The sequence below is a fragment of the Rutidosis leptorrhynchoides genome, chromosome 2 (assembly GCF_046630445.1).
Source record: "Rutidosis leptorrhynchoides isolate AG116_Rl617_1_P2 chromosome 2, CSIRO_AGI_Rlap_v1, whole genome shotgun sequence".
Classification (NCBI taxonomy): domain Eukaryota; kingdom Viridiplantae; phylum Streptophyta; class Magnoliopsida; order Asterales; family Asteraceae; genus Rutidosis; species Rutidosis leptorrhynchoides.
This window is the reverse complement of record NC_092334.1, coordinates 310,422,530-310,429,094: the sequence shown is the minus strand read 5'-3', so window position 1 is coordinate 310,429,094 and position 6,565 is coordinate 310,422,530.

Genomic DNA, 6,565 nt, shown 5'->3' with positions numbered 1-6,565 from the left:
CTAAATATTCCTCGGGTATTACCTACCCGTTAAAATATTTTCACCATTAACAGTTTGTACAAAAGAATTTTTAATTACAATCTTTATGAAAATATATACATATATATTTTCTTTAGATGTAATCATGGATTTAATGAGTCAATATGATATTAAACTCATTTGATTTACCGTTAGAACAAGAATATATAATCTCTAAAACATTAGAGATTAAATAATTGTCATATAGAACGAAGATAAATGATATAGAATGTCATGTAGAATGATGATTATGCTCGAGATATAGGATGAGATGTTGAGGCATGGATTGTTGATGGTACTGGTGCTGTTACTGGTGGTACTGTTGGTGCCGGTGATGTTGCTGAAGCTGGTACATTTTTCATCATATTCTCCAGAGCCACTACTCGAGCGCAAAGCTCATTGACTTCTTCTATTACGCCGGGATGATTGTTGGTTCGGATGAGCAGATGAATGAGGTTTCGAATTTTAGATAGAATATAATCATGGCGAGATATTTGGGAAATGAGGGTGAAAATGGTGTTTCGGACTGGTTCGCCGGTAAGTGCTTCAGGTTCATTGCCAAGAGATAAATTCGGTTAGTGGAGGGGATCGCCTTCTGCGCGTTTCCATTGATTAAGTCGACTACAAACCCATCAGATGAATTGATAATGGATGATTGGTTGATTCATGCTGATGACACTGTTTTCGGAGCTTAGGTGAACATCTATGTCGGAATAGCTGTCGAAATAACTATCGAAATAGCTATCGGAATCTGAGGGACTCGAACTAGTTACAGGATTCATCTCGTACGATCATATGAAGGATTTTCGATAAGAAATAGATTATAGGATGTAGATTAGTACCCCGCAATACATAATTTACATATGCATATATAATACTTAAATCCCATAAGTTACGGAGGAATCTACGGAAGTTGTCAGGCAAAGTTACAGTAACAGATACGCTAAGATATGAAGTAGCAGATATGCTAAGATATGAATTTTGTCTATACACTATTCATGCAGTCAATGCAGTAAAACGTGTCTAGACTAAGAATGATAAGCAAGTGATTCTCTAAGAATGATAAGCAGGTACTTTTTGACACAAAATGATAAGCAAAACTTTTGACATGCAGACACTTTGAAGTCCAGACTCACTAATGCATCATAACGACTTATCAGTTAGACACACTAATGCAGACATGGTTTACTAAGACCACCGCTCTGATACTAACTGTGAAGACCCGTCCCAATCCATCCGGATGAAGTCCATATCGATTATAAACGATTCACAACAGTTGATTACATCGCGAGGTACTTGACCTCTATATGATACATTTTACAAACATTGCATTCGTTTTTGAAAAGACAATCTTTCATTACATCGAAATTTGACAACATGCATAACATTTCGTAATATGTCTTACTATAATTGACTTAATAATAATCTTGATGAACTCAACAACTCGAATGCAACGTCTTTTGAAATATGTCATGAATGACTCCAAGTAATATCTTTAAGATGAGCAAATGCACAGTGGAAGATTTCTTTCGTACCTGAGAATAAACATGCTTTCAAGTGTCAACCAAAAGGTTGGTGAGTTCATTAGTTTAACATAAATAATCATTTCTATCATTTTAATAGACCACAAGAATTTTCATTTCTCATAAATATACGTCCCATGCATAGAGACAAGAATCATTCATATGGATTGAACACCTGGTAACCGACATTAACAATATGCATATAAGAATATTCCCATCATTCCGGGATCCTCCTTCGGACATGATATAAATTTCAAAGTACTAAAGCATCCGGTACTTTGGATGGGGCTTGTTGGGCCCGATAGATCTATCTTTAGAGTTCGCGTCAATTAGGGTGTCTGTTCCCTAATTCTTAGATTACCAGACTAAATAAAAAGGGCATATTCGATTTCGATCATTCAAACATATAATGTAGTTTCAATTACTTGTGTCTATTTCATAAAACATTTATAAAAATTGCGCATGTATTCTCAGCCCAAAAATATAAAGGGTAAAAAGGTAAATGAAACTCACCTAATGTATTTTGTAGTAAAAATACATAGAACGACATTGAACAAGTATATGGTTGGCCTCAGATTTATGAACCTATATCATTTGTATATCTATTAATAAACATAATGGAAATCACATTCATTCATTTATTAATATATATATTATTTATATATATTTGTAGTTATATAGAATTTATACTAGATTCCATTTAAAAATGTTTACTTATATTATATCTTAAATTATATATTATACTTATTTAATTTGTGTATATATTCAAAATGTTTACATATTTATATAGTTATATTGGTATATATATATATATATATATATATATATATATATATATATATATATATATATATATATATATATATATATATATATATATATATATATATATATATATGGCTAGCATTTTAATTAAAATACCTAACATGTTATATATGAATATTTATATAAACTTTGTTAATTTGACTAAAAGAATACTTACAATCTTAATAATATCTTTAGAACTTCTATTTTCATAAACATAATTATTTTTAGTAATATTGATATAGATAATGCTGATAATGATAATAATGATAGTTTTAATGAAAAACAAAATAATAAATTTTTTTTTTTTGGTAAAATAATCATAGTAATAATAATAATATCTATATTAATAATGATAATATCAGTAGTTCTTAATGTAATGAATACTTTAATAATAATAATGATGATAAAAATAATAATTTTGATGTTAATACTTAATGCCTATTATTAATAATAATTATAATAACCTTTTTACGAATGGTAATCTTAATAATAATACTTTTGTTAATAATAATAATAATACATCTAAATTGATCCTAATATTAATATAAATGATAAATATAATAGTTATAATGCTTATATTAACTATAATACTTATACTAATAATAACGATAATGATAATACTCTTAATGTGATTAATGATAATAATACTTTTAATATATTAAGGGTAATAACAATCATCATAATAACAATATCAAATAATAATAATAACAATAACAATAATAAAAATAATAAATATTTATACCTTTAAAAGCTTTTTCTAAAAAAAATAAACGCCTCGAATCGGGCTTAAACTCTCAACCTCTCGATTAAACCAAACAACTCCAACCATTGCTCCGCTACCTATATTTCTGTTTTAGTACCCGTAATAAATCCTATAACTTATATAACCACTATTTCTTCTTTATCTTCTATAACCCAATCGACCCAACTGTTTTAATTGTTAAAAATAAAACGTCCTAGCATGGTTTCGAACCTAGGACCTCTTGCTTAAACAAATCCAATAACTTATATAACCACTGTTTCTTCTTCATCTTCTATAACCCAATCGACCCAACTGTTTCAATTGTTAAAAATAAAACATCCTAGCATGGTTTCGAACCTATGACCTCTTGCTTAAACACAAACACTACAACCATTCCTCTACTCCTAACTTTCTGTTTTATTTTGCAATTTAATTCCTTATAACCTATGTATCTGTTAACATAAACATCATCATCTCCTTATCACTCAAATCATTATCCTCTTGTTAGGTTTCGCTAGTCACGTACCATCACAGACTCATCATCAACTTCATCATACTAATAGAAATATAATGGGACAAGAACGCAGCAGTGGTACACCATATCATCATCATCATCTCTATATGCAGAAGCTTAAATAGGAAGGAAAAAGAAGAGCCCAAAATGCTAAGCCCAAGAGGAAAATCATTTGGGCCAACGATATATGACTAGATCTTTTACGGCCCAAAAACATGTGTTAAATTCAATTGAACGAGAGATTAGTGGGGGTGGGGTCGTTTACAAACGCATCATCATCATCTTTATATATCGTCCATGTGTTTTTATTAATTGACGGCCAAACAGGAAAAGGAAAAAAGAAAACATCTTTTTCATCTTCTTTATCATGTCGGTTCCCAAATCACATAACCATAGACGTTACCCTCTTCAATCGTGGTTTATCTTCATCTTTATGTGTAGTCTTAGCAGCGTGGTACTAATAGCAGTAAAGCAACAGCAGACATGAGCTATGGATGAGGTTTGCGAAGTGATGATGACGGTTGAAGTGGTGTCGATGGTGTGGTTGTACATGGTGGAGGTGGCGGTTGGTTTGAGGTTGAAGTAGGTGGTGAAGGTTGGATTATAATCCGATGGTCATGGTGTGATCTTGTTGGGTTTGTTCTCGAGCATGAATAATAGAGAGAGATAGATAGAGAGGGTGAGAGAAAACGAGACGAAGTGATGAGGTTGAGGATGGGTTTGAGTTGTAGAAAAAAATTGATGAAGATTCTTGGGTTTTAATCGAGTATCAATTATAAATGGGTTGGTGTTGATCCAAAACAGAAATTAGACACAGTAACAGCGAAAAAGTGATAGGAAGTGGTGTTTTGGTTTAGCTCAACTAGAAACAGAGAAAGAAAGTGGCGGCTATGGTGGTTTCGTTTGATGGTTGTATGAGCTTTGCAAGGTAGAAGTTTAAATGGGTTTCCATAGAAGTGATTGATTTTATGATGGTGGTGTATGATCATATGTAAGTATATATATAGACATAGAAAGATAGGTGGTGAATGGTGGTTGTGGAGTACCGGTTGATGATGGTATCGTGTGGGTGTTGATTGAATAAGATAAAGTTTGTTCTTGGTTGATATATGAAAAGATGCAATATAGATATGCATATATGATATGTATATGTAGATGAGATATATTATAGATAAAGATAGATAGAAAGTAGTTCAATCAACCCAATTTAAAACAGTAATCTAAGTCTCATTCACTGCATTTTGTTAATCATTCATAAATCACGGGTGAGATTAATAATAATACTTTTACACATATCCTATGAATTGAAATGTACAGAAATTAAAGTAACCAATGATTCTCAATTTTGTACAATAATTCACTTAATCATTTGCGTTGATTCAGGTCACGGAATCAAAAACAATAATTTAAATTGATAATAATAATATAATAATATTTGGAAATTAAAACGTGCAATTAGTTAGCCGTCGCCTATTACGGACTAAATTTCGTACCCCATCATTAATTAGTGTCGGATATGAATATTCCAGAGAATCTCAAATTGTTACATAAATTATAAATATTTATTGTAGTCATTAATTTTATAAAAATGGTCGTTAATAACAATTAAATCAAATGTCCGTGCTCGATTCTGAGTAAAATATAAAAAGTGGTAAAATTTAATAACTAAATCCTAAATACATTTTTAGTAAGCCTAAAATTTATAGAACTCATTTTCGGATCACCTTTTATTTTAAAATCATATAAGTTCGAATTTAACTTGTTTAATATCAATCGGAACATCAACGAGATTTACAATCATTTAATATTTATTTTTAATATACTTTATTTAAATATAGTTATGTTTTAAATAATAATTATTATAATATCATATTTATTTTATTAATTTTTAATAACAACAACATATAATACTTCAAATTATATTTCGAATTATTATTTATATATACATACACACATATCTATTTACAATTAATTTTTCGTGAATCGTCGAGAGCAGTCGAAGGTCAATTGAATATATGAAACAGTTCCAAAATTTTCGAGACTCAACATTATAGACTTTGCTTATCGTGTCGGAATCATATAAGAATTAAGTTTAAATTTGGTCGGAAATTGCCGGGTCGTCACACGTATGAGCCCGTCAGCCATACGAGTAAGACTTCACTCGCACGTCTGACTAAGTCTAACATAGTCAAACATCCATATCGCGTTCTTACAGTACCTGTAACCACATACAAACACAGATAGGATAATAACGAGTGATCATGGTATCCCATAAACTGAAGTACCTGCAATGGACGTAGGTTAGATGTCTAGGGACTTACAAAAAATGCATCAACAGAACCAACTTCGATTGCTCAAGCTTTACTTGATCCAAACTGGGTGATAGTAATGCAAAAGGGATAGGTCAATTTTAACGTTTAAAGGTGCGGCGATTAGTTCCAAGACCAGCGGGTCAACGACCAATCACAGGGTTAAGTGGATTTTCAAGAACAAGAAGGATTCTGATGGGGTTGTGGATAGAAATAAGGCACTTCTTGTGGCCAAGGGTTATCGACAACAAGAAGTTATTGATTACGATGAGACATTTGCTCCAGTTGCAAGGATTGAGGCTATTCGTCTTTTTCTTGCTTATGCATCTCATATGAAGTTCACGGTGTTTCAAATGGATGTCAAAGCTGCTTTTCCTGAATGGTAATCTTCAAGAGGAAGTTTAATTTGATCAACCAGAAGGCTCTGTCGATCCTATTCATCCGTACCACGTCTACTACTTGGAGAAAGCTTAGTATGGTCTAAAGCAAGCACCGCGTGCATGGTATGAGACCTTGACAAAGTATTTTCTGGAAAATGGCTTCTCTCGTGGAACGATTGATACAACGCTCTTAATCCATAAAAACCACGGTCACATTCTCTTGGTTCAAATTTACGTTGATGATATTATTTTTGGTTCCACGTCCTCGGCCT